Raw genomic sequence first — 26,094 nt, 5'->3', positions numbered from 1 at the left:
AAAAAAAGACTTGATCGTTGCCTTTTGAGAGTCTTAACAGAACCCTGTAAAAAGAGCTTGCATTTATATTGTGCCTTTCTCGACCTCAAGACATCCCAAAGCTCGTCACAGCCAATTGAATACGTTTTTTTTTGAAGTGTAGTCACTGTTGTAATGTAGGAAACGCGGCAGCCAATTTGCGCACAGCAAGATCCCACACACAGCAATGTGATAATGACCCAGATAATCTGTGTTTAGTGGCGTTGGTTGAGAGATAAATATTGGCCCCAGGACACTGGGTGGGGGAGAACTCCCCCTGCTCGTCTTCGAAATAGTGGCCGTGGGATCTTTTACGTCCACCCGAGAGGGCAGACGGGGCCTCGGTTTAACCTCTCATTTGAAAGATGTTCCGTATCCTGGCACATTGGGCCTTTAAATCAGGCAGACTTGCGTGTAAGTTTAAAATGCAATTTAGGGCTGGCTGATTGAACTATAGTGTTCGATGGAAGGGTGTTCTCTTAATTTTGGGTGAGGTGGGGGGTGGGGTCTGGGCTGGAATCTACACAAACGGGTCGTCCACGCTCATTATCTAACCCGTCTCCCCCACCCCCCCCCCCATCTGTTCTGTACATTGTGCAGCCGGCTGCCAAGTTGCCTTTGTACACACAAGGCCGCACACATACGAGGCGGGAGGACCTATCACTCTAACCCTCCGATTCACAGCCATGTGTCTGCTTTTGTACTCCAAGCAGTGTCTGCTTCTTCCCCCCGCCCCCCAACTAACCCCACCCTCCCCCCACCCCCCCACCTCTCCGACGAATGACACATCGGCTGCCCATTGCTTCAAATAGGGGAGCGACGACACGTCCTCATCATCCCCACTCTTCACCATCAAACTCCCATTCCCCGTCGGTGTGTGTCCGATGTTCCTCAAACAAAACGATATTAAAAGGATTTTGAAAAAAAAAAAATCAAATGTCCTGCAATTTTTTTCCCCCGTCACTGAGAGGGTCCGTTTGATCAAAAGCAAACACCCAGCAATTTTTTGCGGAAATAAATCTCGATGAGATTCCGTGTCCACAACATAGAGCTAGACAACAACAACAACAACCGCTTGCATTTATATAGCGCCTTTAACGCAGTAAAATGTCCCAAGGCGCTTCACAGGAGCGTATTGAGAAAAATTTGACACCGAGCCGGGTAAGGAGATATTAGGACAGGTGACCACAAGCTTGGTCAAAGAGGTAGGTTTTAAGGAGCGTCTTAAAGGAGGAGAGAGAGAGTTGGAGAGGTTTAGGGAAGGAATTCCAGAGCTTAGGGCCTAGGCGGCTGAAGGCACGGCCGCCAATGGTGGAGCGAAGGAAGTGGGGGATACGCAGGAGGCCAGAATTGGAGGAGCGCAGAGATCTCGGAGGGTTGTAGGGCTGGAGGAGGTTACAGAGATAGGGAGGGGCGAGGCCATGGAGAAATTTGAACACAAGGATGAGAATTTTAAAAATCGAGATGATGGTGGACTGGGAGCCAGTGCAGGTCAGCGAGGATAGGGGTGATGGGTGAACGGGACTTGGTGCGTGTTAGGATATGACTCCTCAATTCACCAAAAGAGAGAAAGGAATTCTCCCCCCCAGGCTTTATCTGGACAAATCTTTCAGCAAGATATCACAGAGTCCCCGATGGAGAGATATTTCCACCGCCTGAGCTGGGAAAGATCCAGGGTTAATCCCTGGTTTGTGCCGAGTTACCTGATCCTATTGCAGATGTACAGCGTGACAAGGGTGTACAACTTGCAGCAGGATATTCTACAACGTCAGCTGCGGCTCAGTGGGTAGCACTCTTGCCTCTGACTCAGAGGGTCGGGGGTTCAAACCCCACTCCAGAGACTTGAGCCCGTAATCTAGGCTAATAATCCCAGTACAGTACTGAGGGAGGGCTACACTGTTTGGAGGTGCCCTATTTGGGAAGACACATTAAACCAAGGCTCTGTCTACCCTCTCAGGTGGATGTAAAAGATCCCAGTAGCACCATTTGAAGACCAGCAGGAGAGCTGCCAACATTTATCCCAGCAATAAAGAGTGCAGGAAAGATTTACTAGGATGCTACCGGGACTTGATGGTTTGACTTATAGGGAGAGGTTGGATAGACTGAGACTTTTTTCCCTGGAGAGTAGGAGGTTTAGGGGTGATCTTATAGAAGTCTATAAAATAATGAGGGGTATAGATAAGGTCGATAGTCAAAATCTTTTCCCAAAGGTAGGGGAGTCTATAACGAGGGGGCATAGATTTAAGGTGAGAGGGGAGAGATACAAAAGGGTCCAGAGGGGCAATTTTTTCACTCAAAGGGTGGTGAGTGTCTGGAACGAGCTGCCAGAGGCAGTAGTAGAGGTGGGTACAATTTTGTCTTTTAAAAAGCATTTGGACAGTTACATGGGTAAGATGGGTATAGAGGGATATGGGCCAAGTGCAGGCAATTGGGACTAGCTTAGTGGTATAAACTGGGCGACATGGACATGTTGGGCCGAAGGGCCTGTTTCCATGTTGTAAACTTCTATGATTCTATAATTATCCTTCAACATTGATAAGCACGAAACACAATGGCTGGGTAGGGTGTACAAGGTTCAACAGAAAGGAAGCCCTCTGTTCTTGTAGCAGGGTCCATCTTATTCACAATCCCCACAGACCTTTCAAATCAGCCACATCACCACAGGAAACAAACGTGTAAACGTACACAGCAGATGTCCGGGCGTTTCGTGCAATCTCCATTTGGATTTAGGCCAGGCCAGGCTAGGCATTCACTAACACACACGCACACACTTCCTTAACTCAACAAGGGAATGCGGACGCCTTAGCAGTTACCCTCACCATCTGCTATTTACGATGCAGGCAGGCCTACAGAGAAAAGGCCAAGCTGGTGGGGGTGGGGTTTGGAGCCAGCCTCATTCCCTGGATGAGCTGGCAATCGAAAAAAGGGGGCGGCTTTGGTCACCGAGGAGACGTTCATCAGAGAGGGGGGGTCACGAGTGGTAGAAATAGCTCTCTCCATGGCCTTGCGGGGGGATGGGGATCGAGGAATTCCACTCCAAATGAACATCCAGCGATCCTGCTGGAAAGTGTTCCAGGTGGGTTGTATCTATCTGTGTTGCTCTCCACTCAGAGACCTTGCCTACGCTCACACAATGGGCAATGTACTGGAATGATAATTGGTTTCACCCTAAAGCTGTGCCCCCCAAGTCCGTGTTGGTTTACGTCACCATGTAAAGAAAGAAAGAATGAACTCCTATTTATATAGCGCCTTTCACAACCTCTAGGACATCCCAAAGCGCTTTACAATCAATTAAGTACTTTCTGAAGTGTACTGTTGTAATGTAGGAAATGCAGCAGCCAATTTGTGCATAGCACGATCCCACAAACAGCAATGAGATAATGACCGGATAATCTGGTTTTAGGAATATAGGTTGAGGGATAAATGTTGGCCAGGACACCAGGGAGAACTTCCCTGCTCCTCTTTGAATAGTGACCAGGGGATCTTTTACACCCACCTGAGACGGCAGACAGGGCCTGGGTTTAATGTCTCATCTGAAAGACGGCACCCCCGACAGAGCAGCACTCCCTCAGTACTGGCACTGGGTGTGTCGGTCTGGATTTTGTGCTCAAGTCTCTGGAATGGGGACTTGAACCCAAGACCCTCTGATTCAGAGGCAAGAGTGTTACCCACTGAAGAATTATGCAACACAGGAGGGGTTCAGCAGTTCCCAACTGTGCCGAACCCCACGAGCACACTGCACCTCTTGTAATATATTTCACGTTCGGGTATCAGAGTGGGACCTGCTCCTATAATGTACTTTTTTTTTTAAAAAAAGAAGAGAAATTGAGTCAGGAACTCGATCAGGGATAATAAGAGACAGCATCAGCCTGGAGCTTGGGATCAGACTGCCCTCCGCGCATCCTCCCGACAGTACTGTGTCACCTGATTCCCTCTTGGGCATTACACAGATTTACACCACACCTTGGATTCATTTCATGTGTCTTCGATGGGACAGGATATAGAATCAAAGCAACATTCACCAGCGGCAGTGACCCAGACTGTTCACACACGCCCTCGAACCCTTATGGAATGCAGCAAACATCTCACTAAGAGACAACCTATGACGCACGTCTGCTTTTTGCACTTGGTTCACGATTTGATCGTCGCAGAAGCTTTTCGAACCATCGAGGAACCGAGCGGCAGGACACCAGCGAACTCGGAGAGAGCAGGAGAGAAGAGGAGAGAAGTCAGGAAACGCCGAGCTTGGGATATGAAAGCCTGCAGACGGATGAGGGAAAGGGATGAAGAGTGAAAGACGAAAAGAAAAGAAAAAGGAAAAAGAAAAAAAACTTGCATTTTTATAGCTCCTTTCACGAACCTCAGGAAGTCCCAATAAGCCAATGACGTACTTTTGAAGTGTAGTCACTGTTGTAATGCAGCAGCCAATTTGCGCACAGCAAGATCCCACAAACAGCAATGTGATAATCTGTTTTTAGTAATGTTGGCTGAGGGATAAATATTGGCCGGGACACCAGGGAGAACTCCCCTGCTCTTCTTCGAAATAGTGCCATGGGATCTTTTACATCCACCTGAGGGGGCAGACGGGGCCTCGGTTTAACGTCTCATCCAAAAGACGGCACCTCCGACAGTGCAGCACTCCCACAGTACTGGCACTGGGAGTGTCAGCCTGGAATATGTGTGACATTGCAATCTTTTCCAAATCTCCAAGCCCAGAAAATTCAAACCAGGAAGCAAGAAATATAGGGTAAATGTAAACGGATCCTACGCTCCCAGCGGGGACCTTTGATTGAGGGGAGCAGGGGGTCGGAGAATTGGCGCAACAGGTCGCAGCCCCATCTCTAATCCTGCACTCCCTCCGAGCACGGTGCCACACCGGCAGCTCAGGATCAGTGAATTTCTTCTTCGACAGCACCTCCCAAACCCGTGACCTCCACCACCTAGAAGGACAAGGGCAGCAGGTGCATGGGAACAACACCACCTCCACGTTCCCCTCCAAGTCACACGCACCATCCCGACTTGGACATATATCGGCCGTTCCTTCATCGTCGCTGGGTCAAAATCCTGGAACTCCCTCCCTAACAGCACCTTCACCACACGGACTGCAGCGGTTCAAGAAGGAGGCCCACCAACACCACCTTCTCAAGGGGCGGCGAGGGACGGGCAATAAATGCCGGCCTCGCCAGCGACGCCCACATCCTGAGATTGAATTAAAAATTCACCCTTCTAAGCACAAATAGAAGCCAGGTAGCCTGGACCCCCTCGGGCCTGGATTGGCAGGGTCCCGCCCACAAGCAGACCTCAACCACCTCAGAACATGGTGTCAACACTGCCGGCCGGCGCAAGACAGACTAAATAGAATTTCATCTATTAAACGACGACAGCTTGCTGTGCAACGTGAAGAGCAGGACTTTCTGCTCGCAGGTTTATGGCGCTTGACTGTCCCTCCCTTCCTTCCTTTTGGCTGAGTCGCAGTTACCGGCTATCAGGTAACACGGGCAACTCCCAAAGAATACACAGAGAGCGAGAATGGGTTTATAGTTTAACACAGGGAGGACTTTACCATATCAGATAGCAATTAATTAGGCAAAATAATTTTTTTTTTTAAAAAAAAGGCATGCTAATCTTATCTTTGAAGTGACTGCGTAGGCACTGTGCAGGCAAAGCTGGAACGCTGCCGAGAAACTACTTCTCCACTGCTTAAAAGGAAGGAAGTTTTCCAGTGGGCGATTACTTTATCACAGATCAATGAAGGGATGCACATTACAAATTAACCTCCAACTCACCCGGTCTCATTTCAGTAACTTTCTGCCCCCACCCACTCTAAAAAGGGTTAAATTACAAGGACAGGTTGCACAGACTGGGCTTGTATTCCCTAGAGTATAGAAGATTAAGGGGTGATCTAATTGAGATGTTTAAGATGATTAAAGGAGTTGATAGTTTCTCTTGCTCTACCTTATTTCCTCTGTTGGGGGGGTGGGGTGGGGGGAGTCCAGAACAGGGAGGGGCATAACCTTAAAATTAGAGCTTGGCCGTTCAGGGGTGATGTCAGGAAGCACTTCTTCACACAAAGGGGAGTGGAAATCTGGAACTCTCTCCCCCAAAAAGCTGTTGAGGCTGGGGGTCAATTGAAAATTTCAAATCTGAGATTGATAGATTTTTGTTAGGCGAGAGTATTAAGGAATATGGAACCAAGGCGGGTAAGTGGAGTTAAGGTACAGATCAGCCATGATCTAACCGAACATCGGGACAGGCTCGAGGGGCTGAAGGGCTTGCTCCTGTTTCTAGGTGTGTTCGATCATAAAAATTCAACTACCTCCATTTGATTCTCTCCTGAGACACGCACGGGTGCAATCACAGGCCGCATCTCAGTAAGTATGAACACTGCCCACACTCTCCCATCAATGCACTCGTAATCCAGTTGTGATCAGTGTCCCATCTACAAACAGTAGTGTAATCCTGGGCTCCTGCTTTGAATGGGGAGGCTGCCATATTAGCATCAGCCTTGCTTCACCCAGAAGGGGTCATTAATATTTCATTGCCCTCCCTCAATTGCGAGAGGTGTTGACAGGCTGGTACTTGACAGCCCTCCAGTACTTCACTAAAAGCCAAGGAAACAAGAGCCAAGCAGGCTGCCCAACAACAGAAGGCATCACATCCCAATAGGGTCCTCGTCTGACCCTCGAACGCGGGCATACACTCACTTTTCCACAGGGGCACTGGAACACAGGAATCGCCAGACAAAAAACGACCAAGATCCATCTGTTCACCTTCTACCACCCCGATAGTCGTCTAACACAACAATAATGGAGTCGTTGACTAATCATGGCAATCAATCTCTATCAATTAGTCTAGACACGAGGCGAGGAAAATCCCCAGTGGTCGAGAGCTTTGGGAACCATAGGACCAAAGTCACCTGTTCCTCCCGAGCCTGTTACACTCACCACATGTCATGACTCAAATTGCTCATATACTGAATCCCAAAATGTTATTTTCTGAAAGAAATCGATCTAACTTGTATTTGAATTAAATCAACACTCTCTGCTTCCACCATCTCCCTGGGGGACCTGCTCCATAGACTGACCACTCACTCACTGAAATATTGTTTCCGCAGATTAGTTTGGAATTTTCCCCCCTTCAAGCGCAGGCAGTGTCCTCGGATTCTACTGTTCTGGACAAGGTGAAGCAGCGTGTTACGGTCGAATCCTAAAAACAGCAAACACCGTATAGAATCGTAATGGGGGACCGTGGAATGATGGTTCAGCCCCACAGAGGAACAGAGAGGCTATTTGTAGCCAGCCTGAGATCAGCCGAGACAGTAGGGATCGAACCTGGGATATTCTAGTCTGTGTGGCTTTGATTACATAGAATTTACAGCACAGAAACAGGCCATTCGGCCCAATAGGTGTGTGCTGGTGTTTATGCTCCACAAGAGCCTCCTCCCACCCTACTTCATCTCCCTCTTTCCTCCCTCATGTAGTTATCCAGCTTCCCCTTAAATGCATCTATGCTATTCACCTCAACTACTCCTTGTGGTAGCAAGTTCCATATTCTCACCACTCTCTGGGTAAAGAAGTTTCTCCTGAATTTCTTATTGGATTTATTCGTGACTATCTTGTGTACAGGACCCCTACTTTTAGACTCCCCCACAAGTGGAAACATCTTCTCTACGTCTATCCTATCAAACTCCTTCATAAATTTTAAAGTCTTCTCGTTCAGGTCACTCCTCAGTCTTTTCTTTTCTGGAGAAAAGAGCCCCAGCCTGTTCAGTCTTTCCTGATAGTTATAACCTCTCAGTTGTGGTAAATTATCCTTGTAGATCTTTTTTGCACCTTCTCCAGTGTCTCTATATCCTTCTTGTAACATGGAGACCAGAGCACGGCACAGTACTCTTAAGTGTAGTCTAACCAACATTCTATATAATTCTATAGATGCACTACCATTTTAATGAGGAGTTGCTTTCTCCCCCCCCCCCCCCCAACATTAATTATAATTACAAAAAGATTTATTATACTGCATTTAGAATTTTTAAAAAAAACTCATTCCCACCTCAGTTATGAGGTGACCTTGGTCACATCATCGAAACCCATCAAAAATCCTCCTAATTCCAAACACTCCAATCCATTACCTGAGCACGGCCCACACAGTCTCTTCCATGTCTCTGCAAATGCTTTTTTTAAAAATCAGATAGCTAATGGAAGAGTAATGGACCATCGAAGATCAATATTCGTCTAGCTCCATTTCCATAAAGATTTTCTTCAATGTGCTTCTTCCAGCAGCCATAAATTTATGAATTATTCACCGTCACGTGCTTATTCGGTATTTATTACAATAAACTTCCAGGAGAGGGCCACAAATCTGCCCCCGAGACAGGCACTAAAAGGCTGATACTATGTCCTTTTCATATCCCTTGGGTATCCCAAAGCACTACACAGTGAATAGATACATAGAAACATAGAAAATAGGTGCAGGAGTAGGCCATTCGGCCCTTCAAGCCTGCTCCGCCATTCAATATGATCATGGCTGATCCTCTATCTCAATACCATATTCCCGCTCTCTCCCCATACCCCATATATACACGGAAGTTCACAACACAGACAGTCCATTTGGCCCAACCAGTCTGTGTCAGCATTTACCCTTCAACTGAGCAACAACAACAACTTGCATTTATATAGCGCCTTTAACATAGTAAAATGTCCCAAGGCACTTCACAGGAGCGATTATCAAACAAAATTTGACACCGAGCCACATAAGGAGATATTAGGACAGGTGACCAAAGAGGTAGGTTTTAAAGAGAAGAGAGAGGCAGAGAGGTTTAGGGAGGGAATTCCAGAGCTTGGGGCCCAGGCAGCTGAAGGCATGGCCGCCAATGGTGGAGCGATTAAAATCGGGGCTGCGCAAGAGGCCAGAATTGGAGGAGCGCAGGGATCTCGGAGGGTTGTAGGGCTGGAGGAGGTTACAGAGATAGGGAAGGGCGAGGCCATGGAGGGATTTGAAAACAAGGATGAGAATTTTTTTTAAAGTGTTGCCAGACCGGGAGCCGATGCAGGTCAGTGAACCCAGGGGTGAACAGGACTTGGTGCGAGTTAGGATACGGGCAGCAGAGTTTTGGATGAGCTCACGTTTACAGAGGGTGCAAGGTGGGAGGCCAGTCAGGAGAGCATTGGAATAGTCAAGTCTGGAGGTAACAAAGGCATGGGTGAGGGTTTCATTAATGTTTCATGAGCAAGTACTTCCAATCACATTTATCCGTTGTTCCCATATCCCTTCAAACCCCCTGTTCCTTCAGCCACCTATCCAATCTAATCTTGAATGTTGACATAGTTTCTGCCTCAACCACTAACAGTGTGAGTGCATTCCACAGCCTCACAACGCTTGAAGTGTACAATGTATTATCCTGCTGCTGCATCTCTTTAAGTCGACAAAGTTGAATTGTTCTCATGTATAAACAGCCCCAGGTCAAATCCCTTTTGGCGAAGGAACTATGCAGATTAGTAATTGCTTCTAAGTTTCGGACGTCAGATCAGACATACCCAGCATTAAGTGACTGCCTTTCTTTTTTTTTTAAAAAAAAGTTTTACGTCTTTAACATCCAGGTGGACATAAAAGATCCCGCGGCCACTATATTCTCCCTGGTCAACATTTCGGAAAATGTCAGTCGAGGTGCGAACATCAGGCACGGACAGGATTGGCTTGGCTGCGATTTCCCCTCCATCGTGGTTCAGTGACCCGCTGACCCTCTCTGCTTAGGCTTATACACAAAGAATGGCCACTCGGGCAAAGCCCTGGATTCTATCACAGGAACGACTCCCCAGCATTAGTCAGCAGCACCTTCTGGAGAGGAGGGGAATAAAAAACAATTCCGATCCCTGATTAATTATTTCATCTATTAGACTTGAGACACAGGATTGAGTTACCATCTGGCCTCTCTGGACTGAGCAATTCAATTAGATTATTCCAGTTACATCACCTGATGGATGTTTCCTGGCGCCCAACTGATTTATTGTCGTGTACAATTAATTTTCATTAACCTACATTTACATATCTATAAATATTAAATACTAGTTACACTTCCCATGGTGTCACCCACAGCCAGTTGATGAATTTTACAAACGGCGGAGATTTCAGAAACTCACTCCACAGCTCCAACTAGTGGCCAGAGGCTGTAACTACACCATGACTGTTAACATAGCAAAAATTCAATAGGAAATGTTTACATAGCAATTTAGAATGTTAAATGTGGACAGAACAAGGTCACCAAAAATTGTAACAACAGAAGTAAGCTCTGTGAACGGGAAATGTGCAACCTACACAAGATTTTTAATATACGCTGCTTTATGTCAAAACACGCATCAAATTATATCTGTGTGTACAAGTCTATTGAGAACCATAGCACAAGGAGGGGAGAGCAGGATTGCATTTGCCTCTGGGAGGAGAAGCTGCATCTGCATGGTTTGCAAAAGTTTCTGTGTAGTTTGTATCAGATTTCATAGAATCTTACAGCCATTTGGCCCATCGTGCCTGTGCCGGCTCTTTGAAAGAGCTATCCAATTGGTCCCACTCATAAGAACATAAGAAATAGGAGCAGGAGTAGGCCAATCGGCCCCTCGAGCCTGCTCTGCCATTCATTAAGATCATGGCTGATCTGATCCTAATCTCAAATCTAAATTCATGTCCAATTTCCTGCCCGCTCCCCGTAACCCCTAATTCCCTTTACTTCTAGGAAACTGTCGATTTCTGTTTTAAATTTATTTAATGGTGTAGCTTCCAGGGGCAGCAAATTCCACAGACCTACTACCCTGAGTGAAGAAGTTTCTCCTCATCTCAGTTTTGAAAGAGCAGCCCCTTATTCTAAGATTATGCCCCCTAGTTCTAGTTTCACCCATCCTTGGGAACATCCTTACCGCATCCACCCGATCAAGCCCCTTCACAATCTTATATGTTTCAATAACTCTCCTGCTCTTTCCCCACAATCCTGCAAATTTTCTCCCCTTCAAGTATTTATCCAATTCCCTTTTGAAATCTGTCGAATCTGCTTCCACCACCGTTTCAGGCAATGTATTCCAAATCATAACTCGCTGCGTTAAAAAAAAGTTTCTCCTCATCTCCCCTCTGGTTCTTTTGCCAATTACCTTAAATCTGTGTCCTCTGGTTACCGACCCTCCTGCCAGTGGAAACAGTTTCACCTTATTTATAGTCTTTCAAAAACCTGCATGATTTTGAACGCCTCTATTAAATCTCCCCTTAACCTTCCCTGCTGTGAGGAGAACAACACCAGCTTCTCTAATCTCTGCACGAAACTTCATTTAATAAAAACACTTTAAGAGTAAATTGCTTCTGTTAAGCCATGCCCACTGAATGTAAGCCAGGCCACACGATAATGGGAATCGCAAAGCAGAGCGTTCTGGGAACCAAGCCCAGTCGATACCTCCCTAGTGAGGGTGACAACGCCCCTTTAAAACAAAATCTGCAAGATCTACAAAAATAAACCTGCAACATTATACAAAGGGAAGCTGATAAGAAATGGCAAAGCAAAGCAACCTCCCATGAAAGAAGGGTTCCCACGACACGATACCTGAAGTCAATTAACCGAGGTTGTCAGTTTGACGGAGTGGAGCGGACAGAAAACTTAAGCTCAGTTACAGCAAATTTCAGAGCTCAACCAGAAATGTCGACATTCTGCGCATTGATTCTGACAGTGATTCATGGATTCCCAGAACCAAAGCAGGTGCTCGATTCAGCCTGATCTCAGCGTCACTGAATATTTAGGGAGAGGGAAAACAAAACACTAACTCCTTACGGCCGAACTGGAATTCATTGCACAAAGCATCTTCCGACACTTATTTTTGGTCTGGTTTAATTTTCTCCTCTTCCTGAAGGTGCCGACTACTGGGGGGGGGGGGGGGGGGGGGGGGGAAGGGGGGGGCACAGTTCTCCAAGAGCCCCCCTCCAGTACCTCACCAAAGTGGCCACTTTTCACGTGTAAGCCTTTGACAGTTGAGTGGTGGCAAACTACTCGACCATGAGTGGCATCATAGCCCGAGCCCGTTCCTGCCATCTACACAAACACACGCGCTTGCTAGTGGGGGTGTCACTGAGCTGCAATCACGAACATGAACCCCAGCCTATTTTCCCCGCCCCTTGGTAACCCAAGGACATTGAGGCCAATTGCAGCATCTCTACACCTACCCTAGCTGAGATTTGCTAATTCAGCACAGGCTTGGCAGTGAATCTGGGATCATCTCTATGACTCAGCTAATCACTGGATAAAGAGAAAAAGGAAGACTTGCATTTATATAGTGCCTCTCACAACCTCAGGACGTCCCAAAGGGCTTTACAGCCAAACGACGCACTCTTGAAGTGTAGTCGCTGTTGTAATATAGGAAACGCGGCAGCCGATTTGTGCACAGCAAGATCCCACGAACAGCAACTTGACAATGACCAGATTATCTGTTTTTTTAGTGATGTTGGTTGAGGGACAAATATTGGCCCCAGGACACCGGGGAGGACTCCCCTGCTCTTCTTCGAAATAGTGGCCGTGGGATCTTTTACGTCCACCCCAGAGGGTTTAACGCCTCATCCGAAAGACGGCGCCTCCGACAGTGCAGCACTCCCTCAGTACTGCACTGGAGCATCAGCCTGGATTAAAACAGCACTTACACAATTTCATCCTTCTGCTCAACAAGTTGCATTTTTACCAGCACCTTTAATGTTGAAGCAGGTCCCAAGACTCTTCAGGAGGTGTAGGACAGTTATGCATGTTGGAATTCTGTCATTACAGAGAGGAGTCATACAGCACATCAGTTCCTTAGAACTGGATTCCATTGACTAGGTCAACCCGGGGTGAAGCAGGCCTCATAACTCACACTTGCGCAGCCTAATGTCATTCAGTGACATATTCCCGCACACTCCCAATCCTCAATGCATTCCCTGTGTACAACCTGCCACAGCAGGTGCAAGGCAATACATAGCAGACATACCCTGAATGTTTGGGAGCCTGTCGTTCTGCAAGCACAGCAGGTTAGGAACCTATAAGTGAGCAAATTCCAAATGTTCATGAATCTTTGGCCAGTCACGGTGAGGGGCGTCAGTCACGAGCGTGAGTTGTAAAGCCTTCCGCCTCCTCTACTTTTGTGAGGTTGGGTGCGATGCTATTTAGCTACAGAGCAAGACTGCCTTACCTCAGCCTCAACAATGGGCCCGTATTCAACAACAGTTAGTATTTATGTAGCGTCTTTAATGTAGTAAAACGTCCCAAGGTGCTTCACAGGAGCGATTATCAAACACAATTTGATACCGAGCCACATAAGGAGATATTAGGGCAGGTGACCAAAAGGTTGGTCAAAGAGACAGGTTTTAAGCAACGTCTTAAAAAGAGGACACAGACAGAGAGAGAGAGAGAGAGAGAGAGAGAGAGAGAGAGAGAGAGAGAGAGAGAGAGAGAGAGAGAGAGAGAGAGAGAGAGAGATTAGGGAGGGAATTCCAAAGCTTAGGGCCTAGGCAGCTGAAGGCACGGCCGCCAATGGTGGAGCGATGAAAATTGGGGATGCGCAAGAGGCCAGAATTGTTCAGGCTACACAAGACAAGTGTAGAAATTCACAGGATATTGCATCGTGACAAATCCATTGTCCTAATGAAGGGATATCCCATGGACACAGCTGGTCTGCAATGGGGGCAGGGGGAATAATATAGACACATATCTAAGAATACGTTACAAGTCTACCCCAGCAGGCTGTGGATGCTCAGTCGTTGAGTATATTCAAGGCTGAGATCGATAGATTTTTGGACTCTAGGGGAATCAAGGGATCAGGCTGGGAAGTGGAGGCCAAGGATGAGCCATGATCTGATTGAATGGCGGAGCAGGCTCGAGGGGCCGTACGGCCTACTCCTGCTCCTATTTCTTATGTTCTTAAGGCCAGGAGAACAAAGCATCATCAAATTATGACCACCTGAAAACCAGCGAGAGTACTGAAGCCTTGAAAATCTTTTCAAACAGGCTTCACTGCAGCAAACACGTGCACCCAACTTACCAACAAGCAACTCAATGGAAAATCTAATCAAGGAGCCAACTGGCAAGTAGGTAGTGACTGGAGAGAGGAGGGAGCATCTGGTCTGAATGGACCAGTGTAGGAAGGTGACAGGAAGAGACACTGGTAACACTGGCGTACGACAGTGTTTTCTGAAACTTTTTTGTGTAGTGTGATTTCCCCCCCCCTCCAATCATGGACACAGTGCCAGGGATCCCCCCCCTCGCCAATACAGACACCACTGGGGAGCCCCGACCAAACTCCCAAAAGACAGCGACAGCTATTCAAACTTAAAACACTGCAACGGTTTCATTATATGGGTGTCAGCCATGGCTCAGTGGGTAGCACTCTCACCTCTGAGTCAGTGGGTCGCGGATTTAAGTCACACTCCGGAGCGCATAATCCAGGCTGACACTCCCATTGCGGTACTGGGGGAGTGCTGCACCGCCAGAGGTGCCGTCTTTCGGATGAGACGTTAAACCGAGGCCCCATCTGCCCTCTCAGGTGGAGGGAAAAGATCCCATGGCCACTATTTCGAAGAAGAGCAGGGATGTTCTGGCCAATATTTATCCTTCAATCAATATCACTAAAAAAGACCCCAGATTATCTGGTCATTATCTCATTGCTGTTTGTGGGATCTTGCTGTGCGTAAATTGGCTGCCACTTTTCCTACATTACAACAGTGACTACACTTCAAAAGGTGCTTAATTGGCTGTAAAGTGCCTTAGAATGTCTTGAGGTCATGAAAGGAGTTATATAAATGCAAGGTCTTTCTTTTAACTGTTTCATAACATGCTGTTAAGATAATAAAACACAAAAAAAGAGTATAGAATATTAAATTCGATGCACTGCTTATGACACGTACCATGTCCAGTATCAGGTGGATAGAAATCTGGTGGTCTCACAGCACTCCTGGGGTTCACAGGCCTTAGTCTGAAAACCTACCTTCAGGAGCAAGATCAGAAAACATTTCTACACACAAGGGGTGGTAGAAGTTTGGAACTCTCTTCCACAAACGGCAATTGATACTAGCTCAATTGCTAAATTTAAATCTGAGATAGATAGCTTTTTGGCAACCAAAGGTATTAAGGGATATGGGCCAAAGGCAGGTATATGGAGTTAGATCAGAGTTCAGCCATGATCTTGTCAAATGGCAGAGCAGGCACGAGGGGCTGAATGGCCTACTCCTGTTCCTATGTTCCTACTGGATATATAGTGGATTGACGATATCCTCCTCCCCTCCCACGGTCTCACCCCCTCCCAAGCTCAGCAATCCCCTCCAGCTGTATGCCCTTGGACACCCCCTCCGCTGCCCATACTAGACTACTCCTTGATCCCCTCCCCCTGCATCACCATCAGCAGGTGCGTCTTCAGTCAAATCATAGAATCAAATAGCACAGAAGGGGGCCATTCGGCCCCTCATGCCTCTGCCGGCTCTTCGACAGAGAGTTATCCCGTTAGTCCCACTTTCTCCATAGCCCTGCAATTTTTTCCTCTTCAAAGATTTATCTAATTCCCTTTTGAAAGTCACTACTGAATCTGCTTCCACCGCCCTTTCAGGCAGCGCATTCCAGATCATGACAACTTGCTGCATAAAAAGAAAATTCCCCTCATCTCCCCCCTGGCTCTTTTGCCAATTATCTTAAATCTGTGTCCTCTGGTTACCGGCCCTCCTGCCAGTGGAAACAGTTTCTCCCTATTTACTCTATCAAAACCCTTCACAATGTCCCATCTCTCTGGAACGGCCCACCTCCCCCAGCATCTCCACCTTGCCCCCTCCCATCTCCTGAAGGTCCCTTCTGTGGGTTTTTTTTCTCCCTCCTGCTCGATGCCTCCTCACCCACCTGCCCTGTAACGCACTCTGAAACGTCTCTCCGCATCTCAGCAGAAATATCAAGCCGTCATTACACATCTGATTGGCAGTTCAATACTGATGTAGAGAGAGTAGGAGACATTATAAACCCATTACAGAATGCAGCAGGTGGTATAGGACATGGTATTTCACCAGCGCACTCTTGTGTTTTTCTTGTTAAATATGGAGCTGCCACTTTCAGAGGCTGTAAAACACCAGCCCTCCCCCACAGAGTAAACCATCTCACCGATCAAGCACCCTCTGGATGCTCAGCCACTCCCTGTAAACTTCCACAGGGAATATTAAACAGCTAGGAGAACATACACGTACATGCAAATATGATCGCCTGCATTCATTTTAAAAAAAGGATCCATTCAAGTTACCAGCATTATAACTCACGTTAAAAATATGTGTCCAATTGTAGATGTGCAAGGAAATTCGGCGTACATTCGCCGCAACTTGTTTGCTTTCCTCCCCTCCTCCCATCTCACAATCTGAATTTCGAAACCCACACTTGTCTCCCTTTTGAAACGTAGCATTTGCACTTTTGACGTCTCTAATGAGATGGACAGATTCTGATAAAGAAGAGGGGGGGGGGGGGGGAGAAAAAACTGCGGAGAACTTTATGCCTCCCAAAGTGGTACCAAAATGGGCATCTGCGCCTCATCCCCGATCGTTAGAGAGAGAAGCAGCTGGCCTCACATCAAATCACTGCATTACACTCGCAAGCGAGGAGGAGACGCCACCGCCACTGAAATACATGTATCAGAATAATGTAGCATTCAATATTTTTCCTTCTATACAATAAGCCGCTTGGTCTCTCTCTCACACACACACACACACACACACACAGAGAGACACACAGCAAGCTTCAGCCGCAGCTCGTCAGTTTCAGCCACGATTACACCTTCTTTGTAAATTTCACAATGAAACCGACAAGCTTTCGAGTTGAGACGGGAGGAGAAACGAGACTTACTGGTTCGCTGGGACTGATTTCCTTCTTCAGTTCCGTGTCTCTCCTTCCTAATATCCACACGGCCAGTGATGTGTTTACTTTCTGCTATTTGTTTTACATCCCCCTCCACCCCCCCCCCCTACCCCCGGATCCAGCACCTTTCTCCTTGTTTTTTTTTGCACACAGATAATGTAATATTTCCTGCCGCCTCTCCGTCTATCGGATGGATCCACTTTGCAACACTCGCCCCCCGCTCGCTACAGTCCGCACAAGTTACAATGTATCGCGCAAGCGCTCCGCTCCAATCTTTAATCCGCCCCACGCAACGCCCCGCCTCCCGCCCATTGGCCGCGCCGCCCGATTAATATGTTAATGAGCTCCCGGTCTTCGATTGGTCAGGTCAGACGCCAATCACTCGTGATTTCGAGAGGCTGCTGCTCCAATGTCCATTTAACTCTTTATGTCCCTACTGTCTACCACAGGTAGACTATAACCCTACTATCTACTCCAGGTAGACTATAACCCTACTATCTACTCCAGGTAGTCTATAAACCTACTGTCTACCACAGGTAGACTATAACCCTACTATCTACTCGAGGTAGACTATAACCCTACTGTCTACAATAGGTAGACGATAACCCTACTGTCTACAATAGGTAGACGATAACCCTACTATCTACAATACATAGTCTATAACCCTACTGTCTACAATAGGTAGACGATAACCCTACTGTCTACAATAGGTAGACTATAACCCTACTGTCTACAATAGGGAGACTATAACCCTACTGTCTAACACAGGTAGACTATAACCCTACTGTCTAACACAGGTAGACTATAACCCTACTGTCTACAATAGGTAGACTATAACCCTATTGTCTACAATAGGTAGACGATAACCCTACTTTCTACTCTAGGCAGACTATAACCCTACTGTCTACCACAGGTAGACTATAACCCTACTGTCTACAATAGGTAGACTATAACCCTACTGTCTAACACAGGTAGACTATAACCCTACTGTCTACCATAGGGAGACTATAACCCTACTTTCTACTCTAGGTAGACTATAACCCTACTGTCTACTATAGGTAGACTATAACCCTACTGTCTACAATAGGTTGACTATAACCCTACTGTCTAACACAGGTAAACTATAACCCTACTGTCTACAATAGGTAGACTATAACCCTACTGTCTAACACAGGTAGACTATAACCCTACTGTCTACCATAGGGAGACTATAACCCTACTGTCTACTATAGCTAGACTATAACCCTACTGTCTACCACAGGTAGACTATAACCCTACTGTCTACAATAGGTTGACTATAACCCTACTGTCTAACACAGGTAAACTATAACCCTACTGTCTATCATAGGTAGACTGTAACCCTACTGTCTACCACAGGTAGACTATAACCCTACTATCTACAATACGTAGTCTATAACCTTACTGTCTACAATAGGTAGACTATAACCCTACTGTCTACAATAGGTTGACTATAACCCTACTGTCTACCATAGGGAGACTGTAACCCTACTGTCTACCACAGGTAGACTGTAACCCTACTGTCTACCACAGGTAGACTGTAACCCTACTGTCTAACACAGGTAGACTATAACCCTACTGTCTACAATAGGTAGACTATAACCCTATTGTCTACAATAGGTAGACGATAACCCTATTGTCTACAATAGGTAGACGATAACCCTACTTTCTACTCTAGGCAGACTATAACCCTACTGTCTACCACAGGTAGACTATAACCCTACTGTCTACAATAGGTAGACTATAACCCTACTGTCTAACACAGGTAGACTATAACCCTACTGTCTACCATAGGGAGACTATAACCCTACTTTCTACTCTAGGTAGACTATAACCCTACTGTCTACTATAGGTAGACTATAACCCTACTGTCTACAATAGGTTGACTATAACCCTACTGTCTAACACAGGTAAACTATAACCCTACTGTCTACAATAGGTAGACTATAACCCTACTGTCTAACACAGGTAGACTATAACCCTACTGTCTACCATAGGGAGACTATAACCCTACTGTCTACTATAGCTAGACTATAACCCTACTGTCTACCACAGGTAGACTATAACCCTACTGTCTACAATAGGTTGACTATAACCCTACTGTCTAACACAGGTAAACTATAACCCTACTGTCTATCATAGGTAGACTGTAACCCTACTGTCTACCACAGGTAGACTATAACCCTACTATCTACAATACGTAGTCTATAACCTTACTGTCTACAATAGGTAGACTATAACCCTACTGTCTACAATAGGTTGACTATAACCCTACTGTCTACCATAGGGAGACTGTAACCCTACTGTCTACCACAGGTAGACTGTAACCCTACTGTCTACCACAGGTAGACTGTAACCCTACTGTCTACCACAGGTAGACTATAACCCTACTGTCTAACACAGGTAGACTATAACCCTACTGTCTACAATAGGGAGACTATAACCCTACTGTCTACCACAGGTAGACTATAACCCTACTGTCTACAATAGGGAGACTATAACCCTACTGTCTACCACAGGTAGACTATAACCCTACTGTCTACTATAGGTAGACTATAACCCTACTGTCTACTATAGGTAGACTATAACCCTACTGTCTACTATAGGTAGATTATAACCCTACTGTCTAACACAGGTAAACTATAACCCTACTGTCTATCATAGGTAGACTGTAACCCTACTGTCTACCACAGGTAGACTGTAACCCTACTGTCTATCACAGGTAGACTGTAACCCTACTGTCTACCACAGGTAGACTGTAACCCTACTGTCTACCACAGGTAGACTATAACCCTACTGTCTACCACAGGTAGACTATAACCCTACTGTCTACAATAGGGAGACTATAACCCTACTGTCTACCACAGGTAGACTATAACCCTACTGTCTACTATAGGTAGACTATAACCCTACTGTCTACTATAGGTAGACTATAACCCTACTGTCTACTATAGGTAGACTATAACCCTACTGTCTAACACAGGTAAACTATAACCCTACTGTCTATCATAGGTAGACTGTAACCCTACTGTCTACCACAGGTAGACTGTAACCCTACTGTCTATCATAGGTAGACTGTAACCCTACTGTCTACCACAGGTAGACTGTAACCCTACTGTCTACCACAGGTAGACTATAACCCTACTGTCTAACACAGGTAGACTATAACCCTACTGTCTACAATAGGGAGACTATAACCCTACTGTCTACCACAGGTAGACTATAACCCTACTGTCTACTATAGGTAGACTATAACCCTACTGTCTAACACAGGTAAACTATAACCCTACTGTCTATCATAGGTAGACTGTAACCCTACTGTCTACCACAGGTAGACTATGACCCTTCTGTATACCATAGGTAGACTATAACCCTACTTTCTACTATAGGTAGACTATAACCCTACTATCTACCAGAGGTAGACTATAACCCTACTGTCTACTATAGGTAGACTATAACCCTACTATCTACCAGAGGTAGACTATAACCCTACTTTCTACTATAGGTAGACTATAACCCTACTGTCTACTATAGGTAGACTATAACCCTACTGTCTACTATAGGTAGCCTATAACCCTACTGTCTACCACAGGTAGACTATAACCCTACTGTCTACGTTTGGTGGATTATAGCCCTACTGTAACTGACTGGATGAGTAACAGTCTTAAATTTAAAAAAATATCAGTAACAAGTTTCTTGTCTCACTATTACAATAACGTTCTCCAGTTTCACACCTTCCTCTAATTCTGCTCTGTCACAATACAACACTAGGGGCCGTGAATATAAGATCATCACTAATAAATCCAATCGGGAATTCAGGAGAAACTTCTTTAGCCAGAGAGTGGTGAGAATGTGGAACTCACTACCACAAGGAGTAGTTGAGGGGAATAGTGTAGATGGATTTAAGGGGAAGCTGGATAAACACATGAGGGAGAAAGGAATAGAAGGATATGCTGATAGGGTGAGCTGAAGTGGGGAGGGAGGAGGCTCGTGTGGAGCATAAACACCAGCATAGACCAGTTGGGATGAACGGCCTGTTTCTGTGTTGCACATTCTATGTAATTCTATGTAATAAATATAGTTACTGGGGAATGTTCCTGGGCAGATGGTTCCAGATGGTTGCCTATCTCCTATTCTAGAAACCTTCCATCTATTTGGAAAGCTGTGACTGTTTACTGTGTATAAAATTATGAGGGGCCTAGATAGAGTGGACAGGAAGGACCTGTTCCCCTTAGCAGAGAGGTCAATAACCAGGGGGCACAGATTTAAAGTAATTGGTAGAAGGATTAGAGGGGAGTTGAGGAGAAATTCTTTCACCCAGAGGGTGGTGGGGGGTCTGGAACTCACTGCCTGAAAGGGTGGGAGAGGCAGAAACCCTCAACTCATTTAAAAAGTACCTGGATGTGCACCTGAAGTGCCGTAACCTGCAGGGCTACGGACCAAGAGCTGGAAAGTGGGATTAGACTGGCTGGCTCTTTTTTGGCTGGCACAGACACGATGGGACGAATGGCCTCCTTCTGTGCCGTAAATTTCAATGATTCTATGGTAACGGCTCCCATTAAAAGCTGGGATGCTCTTCTTTTTTTTCCCGCTGCTTGGCGCACTTTAAAGGGTGTCGTCCACAGTCCCGGAATGGTTTTGTTTTGGTCAGGATAAAATTCCCAGAAAAAAACGTATTTGAAATTCTTACCATGTGTCGCAGACAAAAGGAAAGTAACTTGTCCGAACCTTGGCCACATCCTGCCCCCTAGCTCTGGCAATCTGTTACACAAAGCCAAGCCAAGGTCTATTTGTGCTTGTATCTCTCACTGGCTGATTTGTCCTGTTTGAATTGCGTGGGCCTGGAGGTTTGGAAACGGCAGCTTGTCTCATTGATGGATAGATTCAGAACCCCAGGCTCTGTTAGTATCAGCAACTTATTCCAATTAAAGGGACCATGTATTTAAACTTTACGATGCGGCCGCAAGGAAGGAAGGAAGGAACTTGCATTTATATAGCGCCTTTCAGGATCAATGCGGTGACCCTGCTCTCCCACAGTAACAGAAAAGAATAATCCAATCGGGTGTCGAAGAGTCTGTTCACTTCCCAATTGGCCGTGGGAACGCAGTGCGCCACGAGGATGGACGCGGAGGACGGCCAATAGCGGGAGCGTGGGGGAGGGGCTGTTGGAGGTGGGACGTCATGTGATGAAACCTCCTGCAATACGTCCAACCGAGCTAAATTAGGAGGGTCTGAGCATTCTGTCCTGCCGGGCCGGTTAGGTAGGTAAACGCCTTGGGACGATTTACTACATTAAAGGCGCTATACAAAGGCAAGTTGTTGTTGTTGCTGTATCATGCAGCTGTGTTCGGTATGTATCGACCAGCACCTAAAGCATATGATCTGGTCATTTATTCCATTGCTGTTTATCTACAGCCAATGAAGTACTTTTAAAATGTGGTCACTGTTGTAATGTAGGAAACACGGCAGCCAATTTGCGCACAGCAAGATCCCACAAACAGCAATGTGATAATGACCAAATCATCTGTTTTTTTAGTGATGTTGGTTGAGGGATAAATATTGGCCCCAGGACACCAGGGAGAACTCCCCTGCTCTTCTTTGAATAGTGGCCGTGGGATCTTTTACATCCACCTGAGAGGGGGGCAGACGGGGCCTCAGTTCCACCTCTCATCCGAAAGACGGCGCCTCCGGCAGTGCAGCGCTCCCTCAGTACTGCACTGGGAGTGTCGACCTGGAGTGGGGGCATGAACCTTCTGACTCAGAGGCGAGAGGGCTACCCACTGAGCCCTGACTGACACCAAGGGGCCTGACACTCCGATTCCCTCATTAAAAGGGATCTTGAAGTTGGGACTGCCCCTTTAAAATCAGCTACGGTAATTAGAAAATTACATGACGGTACCTTGGAGAACATATGAGCCTCCGAGAGGAGTTTCATAGCAGAAGTGACTTGTGTGGTCGTTCCATTTTTGAAGCGTTTGAGGGGCTGACACTGGGACACTTAGTACCATCATGATTATGCTCAGTGGGCTTTATATTTAATTATTCATGACTAGCTGTCATGACTGTAATATTAATAGGAATCTCAATTTCAAATCTCTTGCAAATACAGGGCGGAGATGGGGCCCAAATACACATCCTCTCCCCCACCCGCCTGGATGGGGTGACAACAACTTGCATTTATATAGCGCCTTTAACGTAGTAAAACGTCCCAAGGCGCTTCACAGGAGCGATTATCAAACAAAAATTTGACACTGAGCCACATAAGGAGATATTAGGACCAAAAGCTTGGTCAAAGAGGTAGGTTTAAAGGAGCGTCTTAAAGGAGGAGAGAGAGGCGGAGAGGTTTAGGGAGGGAATTCCAGAGCTTAGGGCCCAGGCAGCTGAAGGCACGGCCGCCAATGGTGGGGCGATTAAAATCGGGGATGCGTGAGAGACCAGAACTGGAGGAGCGCAGAGATCTCGGGGGGTTGCCGGGCTGGAGGAGGTTACAGGGATAGGGAGGGGCGAGGCCATGGAGGGATTTGAAAACAAGGATGAGAACTTTAAAATCGAGGCGTTCCCAGACCGGGAAAGTGGTAAAAACTAAACAGAAGAAGTGCTTCCTGACATCACCCCTGAACGGCCGAGCTCTAATTTTAAGGTTATACCCGCTTGTTCTGGACTCCCCCATCAGAGGAAATAGTTTCTCCCAATCATCTTAAACACCTCAATTAGATCGCTCCTTAAATGGGGAAGAAAGAAAAGACCCTCCCACCTCTTAACCAGAGTTTTCTGTGACTGGCAAACTAAAGATTTACCGCCAGGTCAATATGAATATCTGATGCAAAGTGGCCTGCTGTTTTCAGGCAGCATTAGGTAGGTAGCTGGATTCCCTTTACCTCAGTCAGGCAGCCTATAATATCAACCCTGGGGAAAACACATCATTGGGGTCATTCCAGGGTAACTTGTGTCCTGTCTCTGAGGGGCTGAGGCTGAAAGCAGGGCTTTCACACAGCTCATTTCCCAATAACGCCTGTGTTTATCACCCCCCCCTCCACATAATACACAGTTAAACCAGACGTTTAAGTTTATATAAAGAGAACTTTAAAAAATGTTATCAAAATAGATTTTCCTCTACAAGAATCTGCCTCTCCAGAGGGATGCTGCTTTTCTCTCCCTCGTCCAGATTCCCCCTCCTGAAAGTGCTGACTCATCCTAGTGTATGGTTCTGTCAGTGCTAAATGAAACTACAGTATCTCACAGTTAAGAAAGAAAGACTTGCATTTATATAGCAGCTCAGGATGTCCCAAAGCACTTTGCAGCCAATGAAGTACTTTTTTTTGAAGTGTTGCACTGTTGCAATGTAGGAAACACAACAGCCAATTTGAGCACAGCAAGATCCCACAAACAGCAATGTGATAATGACCAGATCATCTTTTTTTTAGTGATGTTGGTTGAGAGATAAAGATTGACCAGGACAAACTCCCCTGCTCTTCTTCGAAATAGTTCTCATGAGATCTTTTACATCCATCTGAGAGGGCAGATGGGGCCTCAGTTTAGTGTCTCATCCAGAAGACGGCACCTCCCACAACAGAGCGCGCCCTCACTACCGCACTGGCAGTGTCAGCCTGTCAGATTTTATGCTCAAGTCTCTGGAGTGGGACTTGAACACACAACCTTCAGACGCAGAGGCGAGAGTGCTACTCACTGAGCGACGGCTGACGCCCGACAAAGCGTGACTCCAGAAGCACCTTGAATGCAGGGTCTCCTCTCTTTCGGACTCAGCTGATGGGAGGTGGGCTGTTAAAGGGCCACCCCGAGGTGGGGAGCACCACCCAGTGGCTAAACTCAACATTGCCAAAAAGCACTGCACAAGAAAAATAAATACTTTGGAAATCCAGATATACAGCCAGCTGGAGATACGTAGGTGCACACAGTTTTCGGAACCATGTATTAAACATTTAATAAAGAGGGTACTTATTGTTCTCTCACCCCCATTTTCTCCCCTCCTCTCTTGACGGTACGGACTCTGGCAGGGGTACAGATCCACAGCCACCTACTGCCCTTGGCATCTCACCCAAGGGGCATTCGTCACGTCTGGAGCTATATGCTGAATCTCGGCATGTTATTCGACTGTATCGTTATTCCAGCAGGAATAGCCGAATGGAGATCAGGAGCGGGAATTCTGGCTGACTGTTTCCCCTCCCTAGCCCCTGGGCACTGAGGCCAATTGTCTAACCACAAATGGCGCAACTGCTGCGATCGAACATGGGGATTTCCTGTCCTCTATGATTCACTTCCATAATATATACAGGGACTTGAGGAAACCCTTATTAGTGATCGACTTATGCCTTAAGTGAGAGCTAAAAGTATATTGGAGATGCTGGTCAGAGGCTTTTATACAACACTTGCACTCTTTCATCATATTGAAATGTATTTTGGTTTCGCTGGAATATGTTAATGACCAGTGAACAAGTGGAACTTCACAGGAACAGGAGGAGGCCATTCAGCCCCTCGAGCATGTTCCACCATTCAATTGGATCATGGCTGATCTGTTTCTTAACTCCATTTACCCCACCTTGGTTCAATGGGCAGTAGGGCGAGCACCACAAAGGTAAGGAATCCAAACTCAACCGGATCGATTTGGACTTGTATGCAACGATTTTGACCCAATGCGACCCCGCTTACTCCTGGATGGGAGGATTGTGGGGCTGGAGGAGGTTGCAGAGATGGGGAGGGGCGAGGCCATGGAGTATATGCTTATCCCAAGAGGCCAATTACATTTGTCACTTGTGTGCGGGAAGAAAGCATTATCCATCTTACCCTGATGCATACCCGCATCCTCTTGCTCGATCGCATTGCGACATTGGTGGCAATTGCCTTGAGGCGGGATGTCCTTGCTCCTGTTGACTGAAGAAAGCTGCGTTGAAACCAGTATCTAAATTGGAAAAGAAAACCTGGGATGATTATTGTGTCTCCCCCTCCTTCCATTTCCTCCCCCCCCCTCTCTCTCTCTCCATTTAGCCCCTCGCCCCGGAGACAACACCAGCCTCAGTCTCGGGCCTTCGCCCATTCAGCTTTCCAGCTCGTTGTCGTGGGTTTACGGCAGTGGCGGCCTAGAGAGGGATCTAGAGGCCAATAATTGCCTTTCCCTGAGATTAGGAGTTCGGCCTTCTACACAATGTTGTGAAAGCACCAACGCATGTCACGTC

The 26,094-nt window shown here is 46.6% G+C and overlaps 1 protein-coding gene across 3 annotated transcripts in view; it reads right to left on the bottom strand.

Moving 5' to 3' along the window:
* The window catches only part of numbl (NUMB like endocytic adaptor protein), a 132,214-nt gene extending 115,245 nt beyond the window's left edge, over positions 1–16,969 (bottom strand). For all 3 annotated transcript variants that reach the window (XR_010958795.1, XM_067974927.1, XM_067974928.1), the window contains exon 1: positions 16,874–16,969. The gene's annotated coding sequence lies outside the window, so the exon portion shown is untranslated. The remainder of the gene's footprint in view (positions 1–16,873) is intronic.
* Between the last annotated feature and the right edge of the window lie 9,125 nt (positions 16,970–26,094).

This window comes from Heptranchias perlo, chromosome 41 (genome assembly GCF_035084215.1).
Source record: "Heptranchias perlo isolate sHepPer1 chromosome 41, sHepPer1.hap1, whole genome shotgun sequence".
Taxonomy (NCBI): Eukaryota; Metazoa; Chordata; class Chondrichthyes; order Hexanchiformes; family Hexanchidae; genus Heptranchias; species Heptranchias perlo.
Note: the sequence above shows the minus strand (reverse complement) of the source record. Positions and strands in the feature narration are given on the sequence as shown.